The sequence below is a fragment of the Neophocaena asiaeorientalis genome, unplaced genomic scaffold (assembly GCF_003031525.2).
Source record: "Neophocaena asiaeorientalis asiaeorientalis breed wild unplaced genomic scaffold, Neophocaena_asiaeorientalis_V1.1 scaffold30, whole genome shotgun sequence".
NCBI lineage: Eukaryota > Metazoa > Chordata > Mammalia > Artiodactyla > Phocoenidae > Neophocaena > Neophocaena asiaeorientalis.
The window spans coordinates 8,610,991-8,629,117 of NW_020174923.1; positions in this window are offsets into that span (position 1 = coordinate 8,610,991).

The following is an 18,127-nucleotide window of genomic DNA, read 5'->3' on the forward strand; positions in this document are numbered from 1 at the left end:
TCACCAGCACCATCCACTTCGAAGCCTATCGCGTGAAGCGTCTGCATGAGGGCAGCAGCGCTGTGGCCAATGGTGTCGAGGAGAAGAAGTAACAAGATGACAAGTGCCCTCTGAGTATGTTTGTCATTAGCCCGCTGACTATGGGGACCCGGGCTGGGGGGGGTCCTCGGAGTGGAGGCCGGCTCTCTGGCCGTCCCTGAGGTCCAGGAGGGGCGGGAGGACCACTGACTCAGTCCTGACCCTGCCCCGGGGCCGGAGGAGTGGCCTCCAGCTCTTGGTGCCCCTCGGACACAGCCTCTGCGGCGTGGCAGGGTGGTGCCCGTGGGAGGATGGAGCCATCCTCGTGGACCTGGAGCCCCTGCCTGCCTCTGCCTCCCCACATGGCCCTGGCCGTAACTCAGAGCACCCCACCCCGCCCCTAGGGGAGAGCAGTTCATTCCACGAGACCCAAGTTGCCAATTGCTTTAGATGCAGCGAGGCCATTGGCTGCTGCCCGCCCACCTGCCTGCGCACCTGTCCTGGAGCAGGAAGTGCCTTTATCTCAGCCGTCCTCGCGAGCCAGCAGCTCTCCCCCGCTGTCCCCTTGGACGAGAAATTGGGACAAGTTGGAGAGAGGGAGGTGTGTCTTCATCTCCCCTCGTGTCCCACCCACCCCCCACTGGGATTTGATTGAGGATTCAAAGGAAGAGGAAAGGTGCACCCCACCCGCCTGAGTTTTGGGGAAGGTCCGGTGAGAGAATCTGAAGCAGAAGCTAAGGGAGGAGGTACTGGCAGGTGCCCAAAGGAAGTGGGCCACGGGGACCATGGCTGGGGACGCTCAGAGTGGCCCTTGTGGCCTTGGTGGCTGCCCTGCCCCACCCCGTGTGACTGGGGAAGCCTGTGTCTCTCTGTTTAGACATCCATTGGGCCCAAGATGCTCTGGTTAAGTGAATGCCCAGTTGGGCACCCCAGATGCACACTCGGCCCTCCCGCCCAGGCCGTGCTGATGCCGCCGCCAGGGAGGTGGGAGGCCAGGGAAGCCTGACTTTGTGTTGCCCTAAGTTTGCCTGGGCCTCTGTTCACCTCCCCCCGCACCCTGGAGCCCATCGTAATGACCCCAAGGAGGGATTGGCCGGGGGTCAGGTGTGCATGGCCCACTGCTGGGGTGCAGAGCGGGCTTCACGTCTGCACGGCTCAGGCCTGTGAGCTTAGACACGGGGAGACGCACGGCCATCTGCAGACCCCTGGCTTGGGGAGAAATGTGGGAGGAGTGGGTGCAGACTGACCTGGCACGTGCGCGCGTGCGTGTGTGTGCACACGTCCGCGTGCGTGCGAGTGTCGTCGCTTTGCGTGTTTGCTCCCTCCCCACCCAAGAGAGGAAGGACCCCTTAGCGAAACAGTTTACTTGCCGACTTGCCATTTTTGCCAAAACCAAGAGGTTGAAGGACGCGTCTGTCTCCAGCGTCGGGGTCGCAGCCTCCGTCCCGGGATGCCTTCGCTTTCCTTGTCTGTAGCCAGATTTTGAAACATTGTTAGTTTCCCTGGGATCTGTTCCACAGTGGCCTTTCGCTATGTGCCTCTTGAGAAATTCGTCTCTTTTTGTATAAATAACAAAGTGTTGAAAGTGTATTTCCTGAAATAAATGTTCCAAATGCAAACCCAGGAGGCTCTGGAGTGGGGATTTTTTTTCTCTTTTCTGACCCCGGAAGAGCAGATGACTGTGGACATAGCATGAAAGTGATCGCTGGGGAGCTGTTTAATCTCCTTTCCCGGGGTGGGGGGGGAAGAAAGGTTTCAGGGACTTAGAAGCACGGATTTAAGGGGATGATTGAAAAGAGAACAGAGAATCTTAATTTATTCATTATAAAGAGGCTTTGCAGGGTTTCCACAGGGCAGTGCTGTGAGCTGTTTCTATTACTGTATCCCTGGAAATGTTTTTCTTGTTAAAATTGAAATCTATTGCAGGGAGCTCTATGAGCTGGTCGATATTTGACAATAATTTCATACCAATTTATTCCAAGAGAACTTGGCCCCCAAAAGACTAGACTATAAGAGGCTGCCATGCGAGGTTTTCTCTGCATCCTGAGAGCCGGGGAGTGAGGCTGGGGGTCCGGGTCCAGATTCTTAGCTGCGCACAGGCCTCACCAGCCCCTTTCTCCCTCGTGGCAGGGTGGCCTGGGGCTGCTGTCACAAATCACCACAAACTGGGGGAGCGTAAAGCAACAGAAATGGATTCTCTCATAGTCTGGAGGCCAGGCGTCCAAGGTCATGGTGTGGGCAGAGCCGGGCTCCCTCTGAAGGTCCAGGGAGGAGCCTTCCTGCCTCTTCCCAGCTTCAATGGCTGCATCACTCCAGTCTCTGACTCCTTCACGGGACCTCTGTGTCTCTCTGTCTCTCATTGGATCTCGGGCCCACCCTAATCCAGGGTGACCTCATCTCGGTCCTTAACATCTGCAAAGACTCTGTCTCCAAATAAGGCCGCATTCTGAGTTTCCAAGTGGACATGAATTGGGGGAGTCAGGGGTCACGGTTCAACCCACGATACCCCCCATGCCTGCCCATACCCCGTCTCAGGCTTCAGGACAAGTCAGGCAGCCGAGGTGGGGAGCAAGAAAGCCCTGAATTGGGACTCTGGTGACTTGGGCTCGAGGTTCTGCCACCAGTGAGTCGGTGGCCTCAGGGTTGTCTCAGCCCCTCGGGGCCCCCGGGCCTTTCTGTCAGGCAGGTTGGCTCACTCTGGAGAAAAGTGGATTTCATCTCCAAATGAGCCGATGGGCAGTGGCCACACGGAGCCTCTACTTCCAGGATCCGAGGCATGTCATCGACGCCCACGTCTGCTGTGGGCTCAGGAGGGGAGGGGAGGGGAGGGTTGGCCCACGCGCGGGGCTGCGACCCTGCTGGCCAGCATCTGAAGGCGCTCCTGGCTCTGCCGGCTTTGCCCAGTCCCTCGGTTCCTCATCTGTAGCTCTTGGCAGTTCCTGCACTTGAAGCCCCAATTCCTCCTCCAGACTAAAACCATCCCCGTTGCCGCCTCTGCTGGCCATGCCTGTCCAGCAGCTTCTCTCTCTGTGGCCCTGACCCTCCGGGGCTGACACCGGCTCCAAGTCGTGCACCTCCTCCAAGGGGCCTGCTTACCATGTCCAGCCGGCTCCCTGACCCTTACACTGCTGTCACCTCGATAGCCTGCCTGACTCTGGGACCAAGAAGGGCCCGGGCCATCACCTCCGCCCAGCTCATCTGCACCTCCCATCCAAGGGCAGCCCAGGAAGGCCCAGTGATGAGTTCTCCTGCCTTCTACCCAACCAATCAAATCCCCTGCTGTAGATCCAGGTGACTGAATGTCCCAGTTTGCCTGGGAATGAGGGGTTTCCAAAGACACAGTACTTCCCGTGCTAAAACCAGGGAGATCCTGGGAAGACTAAACGAGTTTGTCCCTGCGTAGACCCCGCACCACCTTCTCCTGACCCTTGGAGCCCCGGCCTCAGGCTCTCTGGCCCAAGGGGCTCCTAAAGGACCTCAAGATCCAGGCTGGGCTGTCGCCAAGAAGTCCCAGGGGGATGAGCCACAGCCTCCTGCTGGCCTGAGCACCTGCTTGGGGGGAGGGGGGTGGTGGGATGTCCCAATGGGGCTGCAAGGCCCAGGTGTCCTGTGTCACCTCCTCCCCTGCTCTGGGCTGCAGTGTTTGGACAAGTCAGAAAATCAACAGGTAGCCTTTGGGTTTGCCCAGACCTACTTTGCCTCGTATGCATCCGGCGTGGACCCAAGGCAGGTAGGCTCCACCTGGGGAGGAAGCCAGAGAGAAATCAGCCAACTCGGGGCTCTCCTTTCGGATCTGTATTTATGGGTGCACCCCTCCCATTTGTAAACACTACTTTCCGACTACAGAGTTAGCACGTACAACATAGGCCATCCGGAAAATGCCAGACAAGAAGGCCCCAAGGGCCCGATGGTTATGTATTGTCCGTGGTGCTAAGTGCTGGATGGAGAACTTCGGGGCTGCAGGGTCATATAACGGGGGGACCCAACCCATTCTGAGGCGGCATCAGGAAGGTCCTCCTCTGTGCAAAGGTCTGAGACACGAGGGAGCTAAGAGTTGGAGGCACCAGGAGGCCAGAGAGGCTGGAAGGTGGGGAGAGGTCGGGGTCCAGGCCACGATGGGGGCCGATTCTCTCCCAGGCCAAGCACTGCAGGGTGAGCGCCCACCTGCACCAGGCTCTCCTCCCCGCACCCCTGGAGGGGGGACTCATCCTCTCACAGGTCCGGCCAGCCAGAGCCTCTGCCCCGCGCTCCCAGGACTGGCTCCGGGGCCACGCCTGCTACAGGCCATCCTCCACGCTTGGGGGCCTGGCCAGCCCCTTGAGGGTCCTGTGGGCAGCGCTGTCCAGCTGCGCAGCCGCTGCTTCCCCGGCAAGCAGGGGGTTCCGCTTGGCCTTGGAGAAATCACAGCTGCAGGAATGCCAAGACGCGGCGGAGAAAACATCTTCCTTCCAGTTCAGAGAGGACGACTGTAAATCATGAGACTAAAAAGGGAGTGTAAATAATTAAAGCTGCAGAGTGAGTGGGTCTTGAACCGTCTGCATGATTTAAAAACTAATTACTTGGAGAGTCTGCCCTGCCAGCGAGCTGCTGCCCGTCGCCCACAACACCACCGCCTCCTCTCCATCCACCCCTCCCCTTTACTCCCCCTCTTCCCCCTCCCCCTCCCCGCTCTTGGGTAGCAGGGGCGCAGTCATCAAGCAGTCCCGGCACATGGAGATGAGCCACGGCCTCTCCACCTCCCTGATTAGTAACGTCATCAGAGCCCGTTCCAAGGAAAAATATTAAGTCCCCTGAAGGACACAGCCGTGTGGAGTGACCACGTGGGAGGGATGCCATCCAGCAGGGGCTGAGTCTAGGGCCAGGACACTCAGGAAACCCCAGGAGTGACTTCGCCGGCCCAGCCAGTGTGGGTACCACTTAGAATCAGCCTCTGCCTCCTCCCATCAGGGGCCGCATGGGGGGGTGGGGTTTGGGGATGCGCACCAGATGGCATCCTTCTCAGCCTCGTCCTGGCTGGGCATCTTCAGAATTTCTTACCCTCAGAACATCCTTGGCTAGAATGGTGGGTGCCAGGGGCTGGGGCAGCGGGCAAGGGGGAGTGTTTAATGGGGACAGAACTTCAGTTTGGGAAGAGAAAACGTTCAGGGGGAGGATGGCGGTGATGGTTGCATAACAGCACAAACGTGCTTAATGCCACTGAGCTGTACAGTTTTACATGGCTGAAGTGGTAGATTTTATGTTATGTGTAGTTTACCACAATTTGCAAACTGAGTGTTAAAACAAAATGTCTGTGTCTCAGCCCCACTGGGCCTGGAGCAGGCCCGTCTCTCAGCGGCGGATGTGGCTCCAGGTGTACTCCTTGGGTGATGGGGGTGCAGGGAGGGGGCCCCTGCCCCTCGGCAGGATGTGGTGTGAGAGCGGAGGGGGGCCTGTCCCGGAGTAAGAAGCAGCCCAAGTCCGTGAGGGCCTTGGGAGAGGCTGCTGAGAGCAGGGCTGGCCAAACCACGGGGTCCCTGGAAGGCACAGAGAGATTGAGGGAGTGGGAGGGGTGACTGGGTGGGGTGTGAGGGGTGGGGGGTGAATAGGCACCTCCCAGCCGAGTTCCTAGGGCTGCCAGATTCAGTGAACAGAAATGCAGGACGCCCAGTTAAATCTGAATCTCAGATAAGTCACAAATGATTATTATTATTATTTTTTTTTTAGTATATGTATGTTCCAAATATTGCAGGGGATTTACACTACACTATTTTTCATTATGTGTACAAAGTTCAACTTTAACCGGGTGTCCTGTGTCTTGTGTTGCGAACCAAGTTTTGGGTGTGACTTCTGTGAAAGAGCTCTGATAAGAGGGGTGAGGAGGTCTGGGTTCTGACATGACAGAGGGCTCCTGGGGGACGCTGAGCTGGCTGGTTTGGCCTCTTGTGACTATAAGGTCATGTATGTGCAGGAAAGACAGTGTGTATTGGGTGCGGGTTAAGGTGTGTGTGGGCAGTCTCTCTTGTCCTGAGCTGTATCTAATGCTGGGTTTTAAAATAAAATGTGGGGCTTCCCTGGTGGCTCAGTGGTTAAGAATCCGCCTGCCAATGCAGGGGACACGGGTTCGATCCCTGGTCCGGGAAGATCCCACATGGGGCGGAGCAACTAAGCCCGTGTGCCACAACTACTGAGCCTGCGCTCTAGAGCCTGCATGCCACAACTACTGATGCCCACGGGCCACAACTACTGAAGCCGCGTGCCTAGAGCCCGTGCTCTGCAACAAGAGAAGCCACCGCAACGAGAAGCCTGCGCACCGCAATGAGGAGTAGCCCCCGCTCGCCGCAACTAGAGAAAAGCCCACGCGTGACAACAAAGACCCAATGCAGCCAAAAATAAAATAAACAAAGATAAAATAAAGGGCTTCCCTGGTGGCGCAGTGGTTGAGAGTCAAAAAAAAAAAAAAGATAAAATAAATATTTTAAAAAGTTAAAAATAAAATAAGATAAAATGTAACCCACAAATCTGGTTATAACACACAAGAGAACTGGAAAACAGTACAGAGGTTCCTTAAAAAACTAAAAATAGAGCTACCATATGATCCAGCAATCCCACTCCTGGGCATATATAACACGTACCTGGAAGAGACGAACGCTCTAATTCGAAAAGATACATGCACACCAATGTTCATAGCAGCACTATTTACAAAAGCCAAGACCTGGAAGCAACCTAAGTGTCTATCAACAGATGAACTGATAAAGAGGATGTGGTATAAATATACAATGGAATATTACTCGACCATAAAAATGAATGAAATAATGCCATTTGCAGCGACATGGATAGGCTTAGAGCTGATCATACTAAGTGAAGTAAGTCAGATAAAGAAAGACAAATATCTTAGGATATCACTTATATGTGGAATCTAAAAAATAGTACAAAAGAACTTATTTACAAAACAGAAACAGACTCACAGACAAAGAAAAACTGGTTACCAAAGGGGAAGGGAGGGGAGGGATAAATTGGGAGTATGGGATTAACAGATACACACTACTATATATAAAATAGATAAACAACAAGGTCCTACTGTAGAGCACAGGGAACTATATTCACTATCTTGTCATAACCTATAATGGAAAAGAACTGAAAAAAAGAATATAGATATATCTATATACTATATCTATATATGTGTGTATAACCAAATCACTTTGCTATACACCTGAAACTAATACAATATTATAAATCAACTATACTTCAATTTAAAAAAAAAAAAAGCAAGAGAACTGAGCTGCCTGGTGGAAGGAGGGCACAAGGGCCCAGCCCCCCACCTGCCTGTCCCTACCCAGCCCACCCACCCCGAAGGCTCTAGGGGAGGATCCTTCCTTGCTTCTTCCAGCTTCTGGTGGCTCCTGGCGTCATGTGGCTTGTGGCAGCGCCGCTTCAGTCTCTGCATCTGTCTACGCTGTGTGTCTCACCTCTTCTCATAAGAACACCTGTCATTGGATTTAGGGCCCCCGAATCCAGTACTACCGCCTCTTGACTTAACTAAGTACATCTGCAATGACCCTATTTCCAAATAAGGTCACATTCTGAGATTCCGGTAGACGTGAATTTTGGGGGACACCGGCTGACTACACTCATCATAGGCCCCAAGACTCCTGCACTAGAGCAGACGCCTCATGAGGGCAGAAGCCTGTTGGACCCGTGGAAACGTCATAGGATTTCATTTAAAGGTGCCTAGAAGGCCACTTCCTTAGGGGCTAGGATGGTTTAGAGGGGGCCGACGTGTAGGCGCTGGTCTTGAGAAGCAGGCAAGGACCCAGTGTGGGGCTGGGCTCCGCTTGGCAGCCCTTCAGGAACAGCTGTGACCCGAACCTCTCCCCGACCCTCCCACATGTGACCTGCTTCCTTGCATGTCATTTATTTTTTTTGGCCACACCAGGTGGCATGCGGGATCTTAGTTCCCTGGCCGGGGATCGAACCCATGCCCCCTGCAGTGGAAAAGCGGAATCCTAACCACAGGACTGCCAGGGACTTCCCTGCATGTCATTTTTTATTTACTCCATGTATCGTGTGTAAAAAAACAGTAGTATGTAAAATAGATATATTTTCCCTGGAAAAAGAACCTGCCCCTTCCTCCATCAGGCCATGACTGTGAGGGGCTGTCAATCTAATATGCAGGTGAGCTGCGTCTGGGCTTTGACGAAGTTTTAGGTTCACCTCCCCACTCACTTTAAATGTTTTGAAGGTGGGATCAGGTCTTTCCCTTAAGTGCTTGGAGACAGCATGAAAAGCACAATGTGTGTCTATATGAACAATGTAGGCGGGACACACCTGTATGTAGCTGGTGTGTCTGGGGCCACCGAGGATATGAACATGGTATGTGGAGGGGGGACGTGATATTCAACAGGAGACCGCTGGCGTGCAGAGATGGGTGCTAATTCTCAGGGGAGGAGAGAACTTATCCTTGAAACTTTAGATGGTACAGGTGGGAATGCTGAAAATAATGATGGAGACCGGCCTGAATCCAGTGCCTTCAGAGACCCTGGAAAGATTCTCAGTATTTCCGAAACAGTTGGCTACAGGCCACTGCTGCTTCTACGTACAGGAAGTCCGCTACATACGAACCTTCAAGTTGCGAACTTTCAAAGGTGTGAACGTGCCTTCGCACGTCCAATCACGTAAGTTAGTTTACACGTCCGGCGCGCATTGTCACGTGCGTGCGTCCTCTACAAGTGGCTGTGCTTTGTGTACTTTACTGTACAGTGCTGTATAGAGCACAGTCGCGCAGTATCTTTATTTCAAGCCCAGGATGTCCGGAAGCAAGCGTAAAAGCAGCGGTGATGTAGCTGGGACTACTGTACTTTTCAAGGTTCTGTACTGTGAGATTAAAAATGTTCTCTTTATTTTTTTGTGTTTGTTTTTTATGTGTGATTTGTGTGAAGAGCATTGTAAACCTATTACAGTACGGTACTATATAGCCGATTGTGTTAGTTGGGTACCTAGTCTAACTCTGTTGGACTTATGAACAAATTGAACTTATAAACGCACTCTCGGAACGGAACTTGTTCGTATGCAGGGGACTTAATGTAGTCAAAAAGGGCCAACATCCCAGTTCTGCCTGCAAAGCCTAGCGCAGGCTGCAGTGTCCCCCACAGGATTTGCTATTACAGAACAGAAACTTCACTGGTCCTGGCCCATCTCTGCATTCCAGCATTGCCCGTAATGGGGGCTCCCGAAGCCCCACTCAGCTCCCTGCCAGACTTCCCACCGAGCATTTTGGCTTTTGTCAGCTCGAGACAGCCCTTGAAAACTGTGGAAGCTGAGGGGGTGTGTGTCTAATAAAGTTGGAACTCTGTAATTTAGCAATTACTGCAACCCACACTTGTAATTTAGGGGGTTCTTGTAATTCTTCTTCGTACTCGCTCTTCTAAAAAATATGCTGCTTTAATAGTTTTCTCTTTAACGCCCCGAACCAAGGCTGGCATTTGCCATCCCCACCCCCAGTCGGCTGCAGAGCACACAAAAGTGCAGATCGAGGTCTGTGCTGCTTTTCCGAGATTAGAAAGGTTAATGGAATGTTCAGCAGCTCCCAAAGGAAACCGAACTTGCTCTTTGCAACCGTGCCTTCCTCCGAAGCTCTGAATTCACCTAGTTTGATCATCGGTGTGGATGGAAGCCCGCTGAAAGGTGTAATCTGCCCATCTCCCCAGGTTCTATTATTCAGCCAGTCCCTTTACTGCTCCCTGACGCACTGAGTGCCCCACTTTTGTTCCTCTCTCTCTCTCTTTTTTTTTGGCTGCGCCACGGGTTCTTAGTTCCCCAACCAGGGATTGAACCTGCACCCTCAGCAGTGAAAGCGCAGAGTCCTAACCACTGACCTGTAGAGAATTCCTGCTCCTCTCTCTGCATTCATGTGATTAGCTGTTTATTTGTTTATTTAAAAAAATTTTTTTTAGATTTATTTATCATTTTTGGCTGCATTGGGTCTTTGTTGCTGCACGCGGGCTTTCTTCAGTTGCGGCGAGCGGGGGCCGCTCCTTGTTGCGGCGCTTCTCATTGTGGTGGCCTCTCCTGCCGCTGAGCACGGGCTCTAGGCACACGGGCTCCAGTACTTACTGCGCTCGGGCTCAGTAGTTGTGGCACGTGGGCCTCAGTAGTTGTGGCACACGGGCTTAGTTGCTTCGTGGCATGTGGGATCTTCCCGGACCAGGGATGGAACCCATGTCCCCTGCATTGGCAGGCAGATTCTTAACCACTGTGCCACCAGGGAAGCCCTGCTGTTTATCTTAGAAATATTTTTGGGGGAGAAACTCCATGTGCCAGACACTATGATCCCTATGGGGAGCCTAAGTCATAAAAGATGGGACTTTGTTGTCTGGTGGGGAAGACAGGTGACGATATCATGACTACAGTTCCAGATGGAGTTGGCATAGAGGGCTGAGGAGATAAGGGCATGGCACCCAAATCAGGTGGAGCTGTGCTGTGCAAAGCAGTGACGTGGGGATGCAGGAGCTGGGTTGTGAAGGATAGATAGGGGGTGAAGAGATGAAGCAGGGGAGGTGGGAGCACTCAGTTGAGGGGAAGGAGAGCCTCAGGACCTGAAGGCGTGAAGCAGCACAAGAGGATCAAAGGTGGGTAAGGAATTCCATGGAGCTGGAGGGGCGGCTGGAAGCTGGCAGGTGTGGCGGGGGCAGAACATAAGCAGGGATCATACTGTGAAAGCCTTGAGGGCTCGTAACAGATACGGAAGGAGCCTTTCTTGTGCGCTGTGTACTTCTTGTGATTCTACTGCGATCAGCCCAGAGAACATTTAACAAAATAGTCAAACCAGTCTCCATGACTGGGGCTGCCCTTTCCCTGGAAGTGGGCATAAGGGAATGTCAGGGAGCTCACCAGGGGAGGTGCACAGACGGGTGGGAGACATCTTGCTTGGAACCAGATTGCAAAACTTTTGCCACTTGCATTGTCACGCCTAATGTCACCTTCAAAAGCATTCTTTTTTTTTTAATAAATTTATTTTTATTTTATTTTATTTTTGTCTGCGTTGAGTCTTCGTTGCTGCACATGGGCTTTTCTCTAGTTGCAGAGAGCGGGGGCTCTTTGTTGCGGTGCACAGGCTTCTCATTACGGTGGCTTCTCTTGTTGCGGAGCACGGGCTCTAGAGCGCAGGCTCAGTAGTTGTGGCACATGGGCTTAGTTGCTCTGCAGCATGTGGGATCTTCCCAGACCAGGGCTCGAACCCGTGTCTCCTGCATTGGCAGGCGGATTCTCAACCACTGCACCACCAGGGAAGCCCTCAAAAGCATTCTTGACCACATATATTTGCACAGGTGTTCAAATGTTTTAGCAGCATAGGTTCCAGATGGCGGAATAACTGGGCCAAAGGGCATGCATTTATAATTTTGATATATATTGCCAAGTTATCCTCCAAAAGGGTGGACCTATATATATGCCAAAGATGGATAGGACAGATCATCTTCCTATATTCTTACTGCACTGGATGGTCTTGTTTAAAGAGTAATTTGCCAAAAAAAAAAAAAAAAAAAGAAGAAGAAGAATTTGCCAAACTGGGCTTAAACTCGTATTTTGACATTGAGATTTATTCTGTGGGAGTGCGATATAAATAGCCCTTGGGTCTTGGATGACTGGGCACCTCTGTATAGACTGAGAATTCATGAAGCCTATCAGAGCAGCTGCCATGGGATGTTCACACTGGTTATAGCCGCTATTGAAATTCTTTATGGAGTTATTTTATTTTTGGTACGTTTGACCTGCCCGTTCCTGAGATGTGTGTTGAAGTTTCCCACTGTGATTACGATTTTGTCAATTTTGAAAATTTCTAATTATATTTGCTTTACGCAGTCCATGCTATGTCATTCAGAAAGTGAAAAGGCATGTCACCCACTGGGAGAAAATATCTGCAAAACATACATCTGACAAAAGGCTTGAACCCAGGATATATAAAGACTTGTTAAAATTCGATTAAAGAACAATCCATTCAAAAGTGGGCAAAGCAACGAAAGTAAATAGTACACAAAAGAAGATCACAGGCTATAGGTACAGGTCAGTCGGCACGGCGACACCTGGGCAACGTCATTTGCCATCACATTGTAAGTGAAAACCACAAGGAGATACTGATTCACATCCAATAAAATTAAGGCTCGGATAATGGTAAGTATTGGCAAAAATGTGGAACAAAGCTCAACTCTCCTAATTTCCTGAAAGTTCCTTAATGGAGTGAAACACACGCCTGCTCTGTAAATCAGCAGTTCCATCTCTAGGTAGTTATTGGTTGTTTCTATGATCTCAGATCTGCCGTTGAGCCCATCTTGGGAATTTTTCATTTCGGTTATTTTACCTGTAATCTCTAGAATGATCTCTACTAAAACTATCTGTTGAGTGGTCATCACGTTTTCGTTAATTCTTTGAACATTGTTTCCTTTAGTTCCTTTTTTTCCCCCTCCCCCATTCAGGTTAAAAATAGTGGTAAAAGATACATAACATACAATTTGTCATTTTAACAGTTTCTCTATCCTTTAGCTCTTTGAACAGATTTCTAAGAGCTGCCTGGAAACTAACCGCAGCGTCAGGGCACAGAGCCACTGCTGTGTTTCCCCGGAAGTGGCTCGTGCTTCCCTGTTTGTTTGCAGGTCTCATAATTTTTTATCAAAAGTGGACATTTAAAATAATACAATGCAGGAACTCTGGATTCTCTTTCTTGTTTTGTTTTTGGCCACACCAGGAGGCTTGTAGGATCTTAGTTCCCCAACCAGGGATGGAACCTGGGCCCATGGCAGCGAAATCAGAGTCCTAACCACTGGATCTCTTTATTTTTCTGAGTTTTGTTTTTGACTCACCTATAGGATCTGTTCCCCCAGGTGTGTGGCTGCTCATGTCTGTTCTCACATTTTTGGCTTCTCAGCCTGCCGTTCTCTAGGCATTGCTTAGTGGGCAGCCAATGATTTTTTTTTTTTTTGCGGTACGCGGGCCTCTCACTGTTGCGGCCTCTCCCGTTGCGGAGCACAGGCTCCGGATGCGCAGGCTCAGCGGCCATGGCTCACGGGCCCAGCCGCTCCGCGGCACGTGGGATCTTCCCGGACCGGGGCACGAACCCGTGTTCCCTGCATCGGCAGGCGGACTCTCAACCACTGCGCCACCAGGGAAGCCCCAGCCAATGATTTTGACAGTTCGTGCTCGGACACCCGGAGCCCCAAGCCTCTTCCCTCTGGAGTGGACTCAAAGCCCAGCCTCCCTTGGCTCGTCCTTTATGGCGGCCTCCCTCTGGCCTCCCTCAGGTGTCCTGAGTGCACGTTGTTCCCCATTCAGCCGGGTATTTTGGAAAACTGATTTCAGGGCTCCCAGAGCTCTCTCCTTTCCAGGTTCTCCCTTGTCTCAGCTCAGAATGCATTACAAAATTGTGGTTTTCCCCCTTGTCCCGAATCAATCCCCACCCCTGATACAGCTGTACTGCTCACCTCACGCAGGGAGGGTGGGGTCAGCCCCAGGTAAGAAGACCACAGCCCTTGCTATTCTCACCTGAAGCTCTAGCAGTTTTCCGAGAACAAGAGCTTCTCAGCTTATTGTTTGTCTTTACTTGATTCCCAGTGCCCCCAAAAGGTTGATTGTTTGACATTTTGTCCGGTTTACTACTTAAAGCCCAGAACCCCACCCTAGCCCAGAAGTACCTCCAACAGATTAAGGTTTAAACACCATAGGACTAGACAATCTCAACAGATACAGAAAAGGTACATGGTACAATTCGATGGCCACTTTTGAATCATAATAATGAAGCCTTAATCTAATAATAATGGTGGTCTACCCCAAACTGACGGCAAGTGTTGTACTTACCGATGAACTGTTAAAAGTTGTGACTTTAAAGTCAGAAACCACTCTGGGTGTTTCAAGCCAAAAGGGATTGAATATGGGAAAGTAGGTGCTTATAAGATTAATGGAAGGTGGAAACAGTGGGAATGAGGGGGCATCACTAATTTCAAGCTCGTGCACTGCAGCTGTGATCCAGAGGTCCTGGCATCACCACTGCTTCAGACCAGGCAGTGAAAGGTGGGCTCGGGAGCGAGAAACTCACTCATGAATCTCCACCACCACAGAAAAGAGTTAGGATTTCTCTGTTCAAATATTACACAAGTGCATCTGTTGGCAGCCCCTAAATCACCCTAATCTGGTGTTCTACAAAAGCCAGGCTGTCTGGGAGATGTGGCTTTTAGCATTCTCTCTCCCCTGACACAAAGTGGTAGGAATGGGTGCTGAATGAGAATACCCAGCGCAAACGGGCAGAAAAATTCTCCTCTGGTCTTTGGGGAGAATAATAGGATCTGCTTTACCTCCAGATGTGTCTTGAGTTTCCCTGGGTCCCCAGCCCAGGTGAAGTAAGGGAAATGGCTTGTGAACACACACGCGACGTCTGACATTTTATGGACGGTGTTGCAGAACATTTAAGCCTTGGTTCCGTCTGGCAGAAAGCATCCCTCTTAGGGATTTGGGCTGCTTTAGTAAAAATACCATAGACTAGGTGGCTTGTGGACAGCAGACACTTACTCCACTCACTGCTCTGGAGGCTGGGCGTCCAAGAACAAGATGCCGTCAGATTTGGTGCCTGGTGAGAGGCTGCTTACTGTTCGTAGAAGGCACCTTCTCTTTGTGTCCTCACAGGGCAGAAGGGGCAAGGGTGCTCTCTGGGGTCCTTTTTGTCAGAACACTAATTCCATCTGTGAAGGCTCTACCCTCACGACCTGGTGCTCTCTCGAGGCCCCACCTTCTAATACCATCACCTCGGGCGCTGGAATTTAACAAATGAATTTGGGGAGAACACAAACATTCCGTCTATAGGGAGTCCCTAATATGAAATAAAGCAGAGACCTCGTACCTGAGCATGACGTTAGGCTCCAGCATCTGACCAATGTTCATATCAAGGAGAGGGAAAGCCGAGGGGGCTTCCTGGAAGAGGAGGAGGGAGGATTACAGGGGACCGGTGTGCTCTGCTCCTCCCTCTTACTTCCCTGCCCCCACCTGGTGACTCAGTAGTTTCCACCTGCAGCCGCAGGCCTGTCCCTACAGTGACGGATGGGACAGCGTTAATGCAAGAGTCCCTTCAAGCGGGGAACCTCTCCAGCCGTGTCAAAGCAGTACTTGCTGCAGGCGCTCCCCTCCCCTGAACTCAGGTCTTGCTGCCCCCTGCCTCCCTCACCTTCCAGGTGGACCTAATTCAGACGGACCTAACCCCGCTGCCTACACCCACAGCTCATGCCTTTGGCGGGGGTCTCTGGACCTGACCTTCTGGCTCCCTTCTCTGCACCTGCCGTGTCTCTCCCCATCTGGCCCGCATCCTGCTGGGGGGCCCCCCGCCCCGCGGGTCTGCTCAGCTCCCTGGAGAAATCTCCTGAAGGTGTAGGTGCTCAAGTTGGAGGTACGGGGAGGAGTGCCAGTATCCAAGAGCCACCTGGGAAGTGGCTGCTGACAGCCGAACAGTTTAAAACCCAGGCTGCAGTGTCCTCCCCCTGATTTTCAAGTTCAGTCTTACATGTCCCCTCAGAAGTGTCTTTTTTGTGGGGGGGGAGGTTTCTGTGGCAGCGGCCCCGACCCCAGGGACTCAGAGTTGGAGAGGGAAGTTTAAGAGGCCCCATCTTCCTCTAGCCAGATTTTTCTATATGGCTCTTAAAAAGCAGTGAAGACCCTACTTGCTTGAGCCTTGCAGGGCTCAGGGCTGGGAGCAGCCGGTTTAGGACATATGAAGTGGATGTCGACCCCATGCTGGCAGTGAGAGGAGATGACAGCCTGTGCCAGGGTCCTCCCTCCCCTCCCCCCTCCTCCACGTGGATGTCACCCCCGGTGCCCCCGCTTTTCTCCTCTGTAACGAAGCCAGAAGCTTTCAACCCTGTGGAGCCGCATCTGCTGCCTGCGATGGGCCTCCACGTTCTTGAGGGAGAAACAATAAGTACGTTTATGCAGCATTCCTTCCTCCCCGGGATCTGCGGGGCATCCCTGTCCCACGTGGATTTTCATGTAATTAATTAATATCACATTCATCAGAGCTTAATTCGTGTTCTTGTAATATACAAGGATTAAAAAGAAATCCTACCAAGAGAGCAGTCACAGGCTCTGGCTTTCTATCTGGGCTCGAGGCTAATGAGCCCCTGTGATAATATTCTCACATCCCCAAGCCTCCCCATCTCAGGGCGCGGAAATGTTTACCACCGTGAGTGCCTCCCATGCTCAGAAGCACCACAGCCTCCCCCTGGAGCCGTGGCCACCCTGGGGTCCTTCCTGGGGATGCAGTCAGCAGCCGGCAGCCAGCCGCGGGCCCCGGGATGCTGCAATGCCGGGCGTGGCAGGGGCGCGGCCGTTTCCGGTGGAGCTGCTCTGAGGCTGGGGCGGCCCTGCACCTTGCTCCTGCCCTCCCCGTGCCACAGGTATTTTTAAACCACTGTTTACATTCCACTGCAGCCTGAGGGCTCCTCTGTGCCTGTCACTCCGCTGGATAACGGGAAAAGGAGAGGTGGCATCTTCAGGGTTTAGATTTTGCTTTATAATTAATTGCGGGCAAATGAACTTAGAAGACCAGCATGGTGCGGGCTGGGCTGTTGAGGGCGACTGGACGGCGAGTCCCGTCTGTGTGCCCAGGGCAGCATCTGGGCACCAGAGCATCAATGCTCTCGCTCCCTGCTTTGCTCGGAGCCTGAGTCGTGCCCGTGAGTGTGTGCACAGTCTGGGGGGAACCCGAGGGGCCAGTCAAGGGCTCTTGCTTCAACCAAGCCTCTTCCCGATGTCCTCCAAGCAGAAGACCCTCTGTCCTGTGCGTGGTCCCTGCAGCCCTTGTTCCCACTTTAGAACAAAGCACGGCTACTTTGGGAAGAGAAGAACAAAAGCTGGGAGGGTGGCACTCTGAGTGGCAGTGGCCAGGCAGCGTGCCCCGTCGTCGCCCAAGAGGCAGGTGCGCCAGGCTGTGGGCAAGCTCCCTGGGGGTGGGGAGGGCAATGCCAGGGCCCTGCCTTGGTTTGCCCCTCTGCTCCTCTCTGGGGCTCAGTGTGGCCAGAGAGGATCTCCTCTTCTTTCCCCACTTCCCACCCTGCAAGCCCTTCCCTCTTCCCTCCCCTCTGCTTTTTAACTTCTTGCAAAGCTTTTTGTGTCAGCGCCCTGGCCTCCAAGTTGCCTGTCCTGGGTACTCGGGGCGCCCCTCTTTCCTCCACCCGCTGTACACGCAGCCACGCTTGGTGCCCGTGAGCTGTTATTTCCTCCCTCTCTCTTCCCCTTCATTTCACCACCCTCTTTCCCACAGCTTCCCAGGGGGCGGGGCCCCCAAAGGAGAGAAGGGATGGGGGGCAGAGGGACCATTGTTGGGAAGGAAGGCCCGCCCACCTGCCCTGCCTTAGCAGCTGCCAGGACGCGGAGCACCCGGATGCCCCTCCAGCTGCCTGTGCGAGGGCCAGGGCCCGGCTGAGGAAACTTCCGAAAAGCCAGTTCATACAATAGCAGAGAGCATTCGGGAGTGGGCAGGGGGCATGCACGCAGGGGCTGGAGCATGCATCTCTGTCCTGGTGCAGAGTTTGAAATGCCAAGGTGGCAGCGGTGATAATAAAAGAATAAGTTCAGTGACAATGATACAGGGAACAGGGCCACGGGCTGCACACACAGGTAGGGGCCACTGTGGACCGGGGCTTCAGAGATGCTGTGACGATGCAGTCCCCTGGGAAGCGGGTCCCTCCCTTTCTCTCTGCAGCTTGGAAGTGATGGGCCGGCTAGAAAGCGAGGGTCCTCAGCCCTCCAGCCACGCCGCTCTGGGTGCCCCGCTTTCAGCCACGCTTTGTTCTAAAGTGGAGGTGTGGGCCCCAGGGACCGTGCCCTTCGTGGTGACTATTCTGCTGGTCTTTGGAGGGCCAGGAGGACAGTGCTGTGGGGGCCGCCTGCCTGGCATCATTAGGGGGGCTGTCGTCTGTCTGTCTGTCCACTGCTGGCGTGGGGTGGCTGGAGGCGAGGGTGATAGATGAGGAAGATGTTTTCAGGAGAGCTGGTGATTTGACCTGACACATGTCAGATGGGCACTGGTCTCCTGCCTGCATCCCCGCGGGGAAGAGCCGCCAATTCTCCCAGAGCAGGGACGGCTGCTCACGAGGCTGCAGAG